The 12,961-nt window shown below is 45.6% G+C and overlaps 1 long non-coding RNA gene across 3 annotated transcripts in view; it reads right to left on the bottom strand.

Moving 5' to 3' along the window:
* LOC307217223 overlaps window positions 1-12,218 on the bottom strand; it is a 239,041-nt gene extending 226,823 nt beyond the window's left edge. For all 3 annotated transcript variants that reach the window (XR_013839452.1, XR_013839453.1, XR_013839454.1), the window contains exon 1: window positions 11,696-12,218. This is a non-coding gene — a long non-coding RNA (uncharacterized lncRNA). The remainder of the gene's footprint in view (window positions 1-11,695) is intronic.
* Window positions 12,219-12,961: the final 743 nt, after the last annotated feature.

Consider the following 12,961-nt stretch of genomic DNA (forward strand, 5'->3'; position numbering starts at 1 on the left):
TTCATTTCCTAATTCTCCCTAGGCCCTCAGGTGAATTGCTTTGGAGGAAAGCTATGTGGTTTCCATGGGAACTGTGTGTACCAAAGGCTATGGATGCTTGGAGCTTTGCCAGCCAACAATTTGGGAATGTAGGAGTAGGAGGAGGTGGTGTTTCTTGTTGCCTTTTTAGCTCCTACTTCACTGTAAAACCAGCTTCTCCTCCTGTATCTTTCATCCTCAATTGGTCCTAATACTGGCATCATGATTGTTGCTGTTGTTATGGAAAAGGGGAATGGTTTCCTTAACCACCCCCATCTTCTTCCTTTTGCCAAAAGAGAATCCCACAAGGGGTAGCTGTGCTGCAACAAAGAGTCTTGTGGTACAAACAGGTTTCCTGTGGCCTAAGCAGGAGCTAAGCTAGTCTACCGCTTATGCCACAAGACATCTGATATTCTAAATAAGAACTTAAGGAACACCTACAAAGCTGTATTAGATTGTGTCTGACCAAACGGTCCATCTAGCTCAGTATTGCCTACGTCAACAGACAGTGGATTTCTGGGGTTGCAGACAGGGGACACTCAGACCCCAACCTGCAGCTTCTGGGGATTAAACCTGGGACCTTCTACATGCAAAGCAGAGAGCCAAAGTTTTCGACCTGCTTTCTCTCTGTTCGTTTTCAAGCCTTTGAGCACCCTGTTTGAATTCTTTCTGTGAAGATCATAGTGTAGTGAGAAGCAAGACAGTTCAGTTACCTGCACATCATCAGACACACACCTAGCATTGCCAAAGCTCAGAGCCTCTGAACAGCTCCTTTGTTGTGCAGCTGTCCAGAAGGCAAACTACCATCTTCTAGGGAAGGGGCAGGGAACATCAGGGTCAGGGGCCAAATAACTCTCTGTCTGGTCCTTGGGGTCCTCAGTAGACCAGCTCCTACTCTCTTAGTCTGCTTTTGCTGGAATGTAGCCTTTGTGGGATGTGATACATAAGTAGCAGTCAAGTACAACATTCCTTGTTTTCCTAGAATGAACATGCAAGGGAATGTTTGGTCCAGCCAGTGGAGAACTTCCTGTTTCCTCCTGGCTGGGACATACTTCCTTTTGCATGTGAGTAGAGATGAGTGTGACCTAACCAGTCCGGGTAACAGAAGAGACAGGGACGCAGCCCCTCCTCTCTCTTTGACTTTCTCCATCGTTGGAGCAGCAGCTTTTAGCTAGAAATGCTCTCTTGTCTCTCAGTCAACAGAGGACACTGGAACTATCTCCATATGGGATAGATCCACATGTATATACTTTGTAACTAAGTCTGCTTTCAGAGATCCAACTGTGAACTGATGATGTGAGTAAACTTCTTTTCTATACTTTACACAAGATTGTGGTGTGTTTATTCTTTGAAGAGGGATATAAGGGAACTCACCAGGAGCCTAATATTGAGAGGCTTAAACAAGCCTGCAACCAGCTATCTCCTGTGCATTTAAAAGGGGAATGTGAAACTCTGCTAAGTAAAGAAACTTGCTAGTGAAAGTTAGGAAGGATATTAATAAACAATATATCCTCTCCTGCCTCCCTGAACATTCCAGCAGCCTTGAACTATGATAATTCTCTTATTTGCTTGGATGAAAGATGGGAAAGGGTGCAGGTGTATCTTTTTATGCTATAATGTAGCCTGCTATACAAAAGAAAGACTCCTGCCCTTTCCTCTGACCACTTTTGTCTCTGGTGCCCCAGTGCCAGACTGTTTTAGCACTCTAGGCAAAGCTAATTTTGTAGAATCATACAGTTAGAAGGCACCATGAGAGTCATCTAGTTCAACTCCCAGCAATGTAGGAATCTTTCGCCCAACATAACCCATGACCCTGAATTAAGAGTCTCATGTTCTACCAACTGAGCTATCCCAGCCTTGCACCCTAGGCAAGGATAACTATCTGTACCCACCCACAAAATGTCTTGCAGAAATCATAAAATTATTTACTATATAAAAATAAAATGTTGTAAATTTATAAGGCATAACCAAAACTAATCCATATAAAACTGTGCCCCTCAAGGGACAGTATTGTGCCCCTCTGAAGTCTGCACCCTAGGTAGCTGCCAAGTTGGCCTTACGATAGCACCAGCCCTGGGTTGCTTCCAGAAAGTTCCCCGGGAAAGAATGCAGAAAGAATGCATCTCCCTGGGTGATCATTAAGCCCTCTGGCAATTCAGATGCTGCAGGGTGTCACAGACAGGCTGGACGCAGAGGAATGGTGGCAGAAACCAGCTGGGGAACCCCAAAGGAAGAAGGCTCAGAGACCCTGGATTGGTGGTGGGATAACAATGGGTGGTCAGAGGGAGAAGACTGGGAAGAGGAGGTGTCAGGAGCTGAAGAGACAACTGGGCTCAGTGGGTTGGAAGAATCTGTGGCAGAGAGAAATCTAGAATCAGAGGCAGAAGCTGAAGCAGGTGAGTGGATAGGCCAGACCAAGAGGCAGAGATGAGTCTGGCTACTGAAAAGTCATGGGTATCTCCACCTCCTGCTGTAACAAGCAACCGTCCCTGCAGGTCTCCCAGAACCAGAAGAGGCATGAAAAAGGAGGAGAGCCTGGTTGCATGCAGATGCAATATCCAATTGCTTGGGGGGCAAACTATGCAGAGAAGGGGACTTAAGAGGAGGCAGGGACTGATTTTCATGGAGTAAGACCACAGGGAATGAGCTGCTGTGCTTATCAGGCCTCACACTCAACCAAGTCTGTGAGGATAGTGTTTTGCTACTAGAGAGTTAACTCCATCTTTGAACTGTGTGATTACTGACCATCACGCTCATGTGACACTGTGGTGCAACTCCAGTCACTTCTGACCACTGGCCAAGCTAGCTGGGGCCGATGGAAGCTGGAATACAGCCACAGCTATAGAGGGCCATGGGGCCCTGCGACTTGGTTGTTGCTGAATCTAGGGTGCATGTACAGATCAAGTTGAGTGTACTGGGGTGGAGCTATTAAGATCCCACGTCCCTCGCCCTGGAAATGGCAAACATTGGGAGCCCACCTGTCATGGAGCAGAAGATCTGAACGGCAAAGGCTCCAAGAGGTGGCGAGAACAGCGCCTCCTCCCCAGCCAGTCAGGTGAGAAGCAGGAGACGTTGTTAACAGCCTCGGTTCTGCCTCCTTGTAAACAAACACGGCTCCGGGAGGGAGGAACAGCCTCTGACCCCGAGCTGCTTGTGGGATGGCCCTGCTGCCCTTCTCTGCGAGAGGAGGAGTGGAGAAGAAAAGCAGGATGCTTAAAAGGGAAACAAACAAGATAGCAACAAGGAGCGGGCGGGAAGGGGGGGCGGAAGTGGTCAGGAGAGCAAGTGCAAGAGGAAAAAATCTGTTAGTATTCCACTGGAAATTAAAACATAATTGAGATAGAACCTTTGGGGTGTTCCAAGCGCTTAAGTACAACAGCACTGCAAGGTAGGTCAGGATTTTGTCGCTCTTTGCGTTCAAAGCGCTCTAGAATGCGGGTGCTCAGCGATGTTTCGGGGTGCCTTGGCGGGAAGCCCCGTTGGTTTTCATTCTAAGCAAAGCACTTCAGACAAACGCCTGCGTAACAGTGCACCCTAATATGAGTCCACGCGGAAGGAAGGCTCATTTTCAACAAGGCTTATTCCCAGATACGTGTGTGCAGGATTGCAGTTTAGGAGTTTGGTGCAGCTCCAAAACCTACATCGGTACAGAAATCGGTCAAATAATACTTATCCCCTTTGCCGGCTAAAATAAAGGGTCTCTTCCCCCCCCCCCCTCAAAATATGCCCATCTTCTTTCCTTCTGCTTCCATTATGCCCGTGGTTGGAGAAAGAACCAGAGTCAAAGCCTTTTACAAACTTGAAAGAGTTTGCTCCAATGTAGTTCAATTAGTAACCGAGTGACTGCTCCAGTAAACAACTGCAGGTAGTTTGGTAGATAACGCGCGCGCACAAATATATACATAGAAATAAACACGCGAGCGCGCGCGCACACACAATTTGTCTGTCTCTATGTGCAGCCAGGGGAGAGGTTTTGATTATTACTTTTTGCACAGGTATTAACCAGAACATTTTGTTTCAACCGGGACCGATCCATAAGAAATGTTTCAGCCTTTAATGAATTCAACTCACATGTAAAATGCAATGGACATGCTAATGGAGGGAGGGGGGGGTTCGATCCTGTGCACGTTTCCTGTGCATAAGTTTTCAGCTTTGAATTTCACCCCAGCCTGCAAAGATGTCATAAAACTGCGATCCTGAGCACATTTGTTTGGAAGCAAGTGCCACTGAAACCACCCTTAGGGTGGGGAAAATCACACAGACAAAACTGGAATATGTATTCTATATGTGCTTAATTTTTGTTCCTTCTTTAAAGAAAGCCACCAAAGTCCAAGTTCATCACCTTTTTCGGATCGTTGCGAGATATATAACTTTGGACTAACTTCAAAGTCCTGAGAGGTGCTAGTATTTGCTAAGCTTTAACTATTTCACCGCTAACAGTTTCGGCGACTGTCACTGATCGATATCCATTAAAATGTTTTGTCACAGAAGTCTGGATCGGGTGAACTAAAAACATCAAAAGGTTATATGATCCTCCTACTGTTGAAAAACGATGGCATCACTCCTATTGGTTTTGACGGTACTCTGTTAAATAAACTCTTAGAGAATGAAAGTGTCCTTTTGGAACAAAGTGATGTAATGAGCATCTTTAATAAGAAGTAAAACAACAAAAAACATGGTCTTTGAATGAGGGATCTAACTCTTTTTATTGTGTCACCATTTCTTTTTTTTCTCCACCCCCCTCCCGCTTTAGTCTAATTCTTTATTAAGAGCTACAGGGTTGTGAGAAAGCACCAAGCACCTTTACATCTCAATTTTTCTTCCCTGACATTGGCGGCGGAGGGGGCGGGGAGCGGGAGAGACGGGTTCCCTATGTGTCAAGGTTGTAAATTTCCTTTATTGGTTACAGACTGGACAAAGTCCAGGCGAGGCATCCTAGAAAGCTTCTGGAAACATAATGAGTGGACAATGGGGCCCAAATGTTATAAGCTCTCCGGAGCAACCGCAATGAAATTAGCAAGTAATTACAAGCTTCATTGTTTATGTAGCAGACAGTTTAGAAAGGGGGGGAGGGGTGGAAATTCAGGAGAGATACCTGGTGTGATAAAATACTGTGAGTGAAAGGTGTGCCCTTTTTTTTATCACATCGTAATTATTTTTAAATAAAACTTTCCCATGCAAACTCTGATTGGTATCTCATAGGCATGCTAACAAATATATTTCTTTCTTTTCTGGTCGGGAAAGCAGTGACCGAAAGAAGCGAGGTTCAACTTTTTGAAACTTCCAAAGCTGCATAAGGAAAGCATTACCGAAACATATTGTCAGCGCAGTTTCCCAGCCAGGATTTGCAGTTACCCGCAACCTAAGCACTTTGACTTTCGCTGTAATGTACTTGCAAGTCAAGACGTTTATGGCGTTCCTCTTGGGCACACGCTCCTTGGAAAGGAGTCCCAGGGAAATCAGTGGCAGACTTCCAAGCCATAGATCTCGGGGAGGAACGTCAGCGAAGCCGAGTTGCAAGTCGATGTGCCTCGGGTGGCAGTTTAAATTGATTTGAAGTCAATAAACGGGTTGCGGACAGCGATGTTGAACTCTTATTGCACCTACTAAAACTGAATTACGGTGTAAATGCAAGCATGTCTACAACACGTAAGTGTTGCGTGTAAGTGAGTGACTTTAAATCTACGTGGAGGGCAGGCGAGCCAAAACAGGATTCCTCGACAGTCAGTCCCACAGAGTCTATGAAGCTTATTGCTTTACAAAACCGCAACAGTACCTATGTTTACCTGAGTGTAAGTCCCATGAAACTCAGTGGAGCTTAAGTCTTCGTATCCCTGCATAGAATTATGTCCCTTGGTGCTTCTTAGAAGGACCTGCTCAGAAGTAAGTGTCATTGACTTCAGCGCGACTTACTTCTGAGTAGGTGCTCATGGGATCTGGCTGTCAGATAGTTCATCTTCTAAGCAAGATTTTCTCTAATGAATATATTTTTTAAAAAAATGTTCTACCATGCCTCCTTACAACAAATAACCCGTTTCCTTCCCTGGGGAGTTTGCGAAGAAAGCGGGAAGAAAGTTTAGCTTGCAATCTCTCTCCCGTTCATGGCAGAGTACCAAAGGAAAGTCTGTCGTCACTGTATTTGCAAAAGCCTCGTGGCTGACCTTCTTCCAGATCGGGCCCCCGCCCCCATTTCTACTTAATCGGCGCTGTGATCCTCTGACTCGTCCTGCCTCGGAGGTGGCGATCCCTGACTCATTTTCCTCTAATTTGGCCAGCGATGGCTTTCCTTTCGTTCGTCAACACACAGCTTCCCAAGAAAAAAGCGAATCAGAAATTGAAACCTGCGCTCTTTTCCTAATTAACTGTCCAGTTCGACGGATGTTTACTCAAAAGTAAATCCCGTTGCCTTCAAGGGGTTTACGCCTGAGCAAATGTGCCTGGAGGTGCAACCTAAACCACCTTTGCTGGTGGCCTGCAGGCTTCCAGCCGAACTCAGGATCATTGGCTGCACGCTTCCTTGGGAGTAAACGTCCCATGGGGCTTCCGACCGATGCAAATAGATACTTTTCTTATTTGTAGTAGCCTTTCCCCCCCTCCCAAATTTCCGTTGCTGGTTAAAATTCCCTGGGGAATATCAGGTACCTGCGACCATCTACACGCTTACTCGAAAGTAAAAAACAAAACAAAACCCACCAATGGCGCCAACTTCCAATTAAATGTGTTTCGTATCGCTATGCGGTAGGCGAGCAATATTACTGGAGGGCATCACTAATCCCTGAATTTTAAGTGCACGTGTGTCCTGAGCGAATCAGCCACGCGGCAGTAAGTGAACAGAAAAGCTCGTTTCAGCCTATAGGGGAAAAGATGGATACTTCTGCACCAGGTGTGACACGTGTCAGCAAAGCACATAAATGCTGAACTGCGGTATTGTTTTCAGGCTACCTGGAGCTCTGGAAGAGTGACATTCTATTTTGTAAAAATAAAAATAATAAAAAAAATCGAGTGTAAACTCGTGAGAAATCATTGGGACTTATTTCCGATTCAAGGTGCTTAGACAGCAAAGCACACCTGAAACTGTCATTTGCAAGCCGCCGCCGCCCCCCCCCCATATGAATGGGAATTGCGCAAAAGCGCTACGGTCCCAGCCTAGAGGGCATGCGTGAAACAAATTCCCAACTGATCGATGCGAACATACTTCCCAACGCGATCCAACAGCCAAGCCTGAGTATTCATTATACATTATTAGCAAAATTATTGTTGTTTTCTTTCTTACCCCACCCCCTTCATCAGAAAGAAAGTCCCTGGGCGGGTCATAACACATTTTTTAAAACCCACAATACAATTAAATCCTTTGTGCTTCGGCTGCAACTGATGACGATTAAGGTTCCTAAATGCATTTGCTTTCAAAAAAGCAGCGGCTGAATTGCTTCTAAACAAACCTTTTGAGGATCACGCTATTAGGGGCGCAATAATTTAAACTGGAACCGCATGGCTTTAGAGTCTGAAATTCATCTGTTAGAATCTTTACGCGGTAAATTGGGATGTGTTAATGATCGGCAGTTAAACGTGTCCACTTTCCTGATGGGGAAACTGAGAACTAGTGGAGCTGTTCACAGCCACAGCCATCCACTCTGCCCTATTCTACACTGGTTCACACCCAGAGGAAACTGAAGTGCAGCATCCAGCGAAGAGAATGTTGGAAGAGTCTGATGGAAAATAGGTTTTCTATCAGGCCATCATCTTTGGGCAGATCTCTCAGTTTCCATATCCATAAAATGGGATATTAAAAACAGACCATGTACTCTGAGGACGTGAGAAAGCTCTTTGAGCTCCGAAAGTCCTTTAAGAGATTAAAAACGACTTCCGAAATAACCAGAGCAGCATGCTAATGTAGATAGCAGTTGTTTTCTAAAGCGCCAAACATTCTGCTGTAGAAAGGAATGCCTTTACGTGGCTAGAGAAAGGTAGTTCACAAAATGTGAAGGCTTCCCCCTCCCAGGTTATTTACATACATATAGCAGTGCATCAAAGAACCCTTACTCGCGGAAAGACCAAAACGAACAAAATTCATTACAACGGAATCACATTGCTGTTTACTAACTAAACAGCTTGATCTCTCCAAGAATTGGAGCTTTTATTGCCTGGTAACAAGAGCAAAAAAATCAAATTACGAGTTTATTATTTTTTAAAGTCATCGTCCTCATATGGATCCTTCATTTTCATTCTAACTCAAGGGTTATAGGAGGGCAATGAAAATGCAGGAGGTTTCCTCCCCCACCCCAGTCACTGCAAGTTCAAACGGAAGACGTTCATGACCAATCACCACTAACAGCTACGTGCATCCCGTTTGCGCAAGAATACATCCATATGAGTGTCGTGTGTACGCATAGAGAAATATATCGAATGGGTTGCGAGGGCGAAAGGAGGGCGAAGCTTCCCTTTCCCCAGAGAAAGAGCCTTGCCTTGCAGAGATGCTCTGTAACCTGCACGGAACTAAGACACCAGCCCCAGCGAAGGAGCCACGTTTCCACCCAACCCAGTTCCTCTTAGAAAGCCTTACTCGGGAGCAAGCGACCCTGAATTCATTGAGGAGAAAGGGTGCTGGCTGCACCAGCAGTCAGGTTCCTTCGAGCGAAGGGTTGAGCTGTCCTGCTGAAAAATATGAAGAAGGAACCCTTTTGACTCCCTGGGTGGGGTGAGGCTTTTCAAAGCTTCTAAGTCGTAAGGGGAGGTCGAAGGCGTCTAGCAAACCCAACTCCCAGGTTGCCTATTGAAAGAGAAGCCTCACCTCCTTCCAGCTTAACTGTTTAAAAGGCGTTTGGCGGAGAGGGGTGAGGAGAATGCACCCTTAATGCTTGGATACCCCATAAAACAGAAGTGCCAAAATCCTGTGCACAGAAGTACACGTATACCTAGGTATGGACATACAGAATACCAATCTACTGCTTCATACTATTCATTTCAATGAAATGTACTAAGGCAATATATCCTGGGCATGCTGATTTGTTTGGGAGTAAGTGATCTTTTTTTACGAGTGGGCCTGACTGCATCGGCCTGCAAATGCCACGGATCCACCGGATCCTATTTCAGTCTGCGTTCTAGACCACACTGGTCCTATCCTACATTATCAACCCGTTCATTCTTTTATTCTCTTATTCTTCCTCCTCAAGCATTAGCAGCATTTGTGTCTGGCTCCTCGACACATGCGTGGCTCGCTACTAACATTTCCTGTGCGCGCGCCCTCCTGCACATTCGCTGCTGCGGGTTTCCTGGCCCTCGGTTTTTTTCTCCCTGTTTGTTTGTGTTCGGGTGTGCGTGCGAAAGAAACAGAGAGAGAGACAGAGAAACAGAGCGCGCGCGTGTGCTTTCTATCTATGGATTCCCTTGTATTCTACCAGTTAAACGGCCGCCTCTTTGACCAGCAACTAGCAATCACCCGACATTAATTTATACGGGCTTTTACAAATACCTAAGCCATTTAAAATGCTGCGCTGGGGTTGTTGTGTGTGTGGCAGGGAACATCTATCTATTGAATAGGCGGTGTCACACGGTAGCAGGCTCCCTTGTCAAGGGTGATTGTGTTTTAGGCAAACATTTGAGCAAACATAAAGGCAAAGGTCAAGGACTGTTCAGTTGCAGGGTGCGCTTAATTCACCTAGCTAGCCAATGGGGGCAAAAGTTGCGTTTTCTGCTAGTTCCACAGACCAAAGCGCGGAAAAAGGGCATTAATCCCTGGGATCACTTGTTTCTTCCATCACCCTGCACACTGTGCAAACTTTGCTTGGGGGGCGGGATGGTGGGGTAGAGGGACCTCCGCCCCAGGCGAACTCTGTCCCCAGCGCATGTCAAAGAATCTATTTTGTTGCAAAGGAGCTAGTCCGTAGTTTTAATGTGGAAACGCCCTACTACCCTCTTTTATTGTTTATTTCTTCCCCAGGAAGGGAGAGGAGGAGGACTTTACGCTCTCTTCCCAGTTTTCGGAAAGAAAAGTCGGAATCAGCACCCAAAGGAACCAGAGTCTTCCAAAAATGAAGCCCAGCCAATTACATGGGACACAAATATGATGTCATATTTTACGCACTTAAGAGCGAGGCATTTGAGATGGATACTGGAGAAACAACCACCAAGGGCAGCAGTGTCCAAGAGAAAGAGACAGGCAGGTGCAGCTGGGCTGCCAACAGGATCTTAAGCACTGTGACGCAGAAGCAAATCCGGTCCGTTGAGTTCAATGGGAGTTACTCCCATATAGTGGTACTTAGGGCCGCTCCCAAGAGACGCAGGGAAGCCGGAGTCCTTGCATTTAGACGAAATCCACCATCCTGAACCGACAAGCCAGTCAAAACAAAGCACTAAACCAAGACTCCGGTTTTATTTCACATGTTAAATGGGCTTCCATTGTAGCTTCCACTGAGTTCTGTGGATGGGGGGGGGGGTTTGATGTCTATGCTATGTAATGCGGTTTCACTCCGAGCTAATCTGCTTGGGTCGTATTTTCTCGGCGGCTGGGATTATTTTGTTTAAATGGGGGGCGGGAGGGGGGATCTTTCCTATCTGGAGACTGACGAGGCACAGCGCAAAGGAAATGGCTGTGCATGTAACGTAACACACATAAAGAGTTCTTAAAAATGAAGCTAACTCCCCAGATCACCCGCGTGGCTTCTCCCTTTGAATAAATAGCCCTGTTTGAACCAATGGCTGAGCTTCTGGAGAAAAAACCTCTCGCGCGTGTAGGACTTTGGCTAATACATTCGACCCTCGGCGTCGTGGACTTAAGTGGAATCCGGTGTGTGATGCTGACGATATGATTACATGATATGATATACATTGCAAAAGGCGCAGCTGCACACAGGCTTTTTGACGAGGGAACTGGCAGCTTGTCTTACAGCTGGATCCTACGCACGTTTACTCGGAAGTAAGCCCACTGATGTGAGCGGTATGGATCCTCTTAAAGCAAACGCCATGAATTTTCGCCACGTATATTCACACAATGCACTGCTATTATTTACTACATAGTTTTTAATTAGCAAATTCCTTTTACAATATGTCTTGTTTGCCACAACAACCCTGCTAGTTGGGTCAGTTTTGTTTTTCTCATAGGCCAACACACACACACATACACAGGATTCCTGCAGTCCAATCATAGAAAGTTTGGCCCTATGTATACATGCTTTGAATGGGAAGTAGGTCCCATTCAATTCAATGCGGCTAAATTCTAAGTAAGTGGCAGTAGGACTACACCTATCGTTTACTTCCAGGTGTGACTCGGATCGGGGCCTAAGATGCCACCCTTCTTCCCACAATATATCAAATAAATAAATGAAAACCACGAGCCCACCGGTCCCCCATGACATATTGAATATCATCTCATTCAAACATATTAAAATCCCACTCCCTAGGAACCCACTGAAGTAGGAGACTGGGGTATAAAGCATCTTGATTTAGTTTGAAAATAATCCCGAAGTGAAGAGAATAGGGAAAAAATAAAATAAACAACAGCAAATCAAATCTAAACAGGATCCAAGACATACACAAATCATATCTCTATATGAAATGAGTTGGGAGAACATAAGCAATCCATCAACTATGTATCTAGTATGTACATCAAGCATTTAAAAGGGGGGGGGGGAATACACTTGAAAATACACCGAGGTAAAACAAAATGAAAGATGAAACTTACCCCATGTGTCCATCAAAAACAAACACCACCAACCCCCACCCCGATTTCCTCCTTCCTCTTGCAGACACTTCCTGCTTCCTGGCCCTAGAGTCAATAAGAATTACTACAAGGAGGAGGACGGGGGGGGGGATATAAATAAAAATGCAGAGAGATATAGAGAGAGTGTGTGACTTGCTGCAAGTTTGGAAAAATAGTCATCAGAGCAGCTGGGGTCTCCAGGCAGGCTGCGTCTGTTTCTCTGAGATGGCCCAGGCCCCGGCCTCGCCCCGCCACCTGGGTCGTCTCATAAGCTGCAAAAAAAAAAAAAAAAAAAAGTTTGGGGAGCGAAGCGAGCCAGTGCAAAGTTGTTTCCAGTCGGGACACAATCAGTGTTTTGCTTGCTCCTTGGTGGCGCTGGGGGATTTTATTTTTTTTTAACACGCACCTCTCATTTCAGTTAACTTTTTAAAGATTAGAAAAAGGAGCTTTAGTTGGAGGGGGAGCTGTATGGGGTTTCTCTCTCTGTGTCTCTCTCTCTCTCCTCCCTTCCGGGAGACTTTCCTTGTTATTCATCTGTTTAGTCTCCTCCGCCGCACAAAAGACTATCAGCTGCGTTATGAAAAATGGTCTAAGCCTAGAGAATGTCACAGTGGTCGACTTATTATTTTAGCCTCCTTTAAAAAAAAAAAAAACTCGGGGAAAGTTTGCTTTTGATGAATTCAATAAGAGCGGGGCTTCAGCGGAAGAGATTTTAAGAGAAAATCATACAGCATGGGGCCACAGCTTAGAACAGCCAGATGGCCCGATAGGTAGACTCGGCTGACTCTGTTGCCACAGCCAAGAGATAGAATTACCAGACTTCAGCTTCTTAGCTCTCTCAGCCCCCCACCCTTCCAGCTCCTAATCTACCTTCACTGCCACTATGACTTGTTTGGGGGGGGGGGGCTTATATTCACATTACTATATAACATTTTCATATTTTATATATGGAAAAACCGTTATTGTTGTTGTTGCTGTTATTTCTTCCACGACTTTTGGGGGGCAGGACTTTAGGTTTATTTTCATGGGAGCGGTGGTGGTTTAAGGAAACAGGTTCAAAAGAGTCAATGGGTTATTGGAGAAAGGATAAATCCGATCCTTATTTTAATCTCGGGTTCCTTCTGACTTGTAAGGGAGCGGAGGGAAAATTGATGTAAGTTGGTCGAATTTTCTTTGTCAGTTATTTGTCCTCCCCAAACCTTTCCCTAGTTTTTGTATGGCTGTCTGGGGTAGGGTGGGGGGTGATTC

This window comes from Podarcis cretensis (assembly GCF_951804945.1).
Source record: "Podarcis cretensis genome assembly, chromosome: 5".
Lineage (NCBI taxonomy): Eukaryota > Metazoa > Chordata > Lepidosauria > Squamata > Lacertidae > Podarcis > Podarcis cretensis.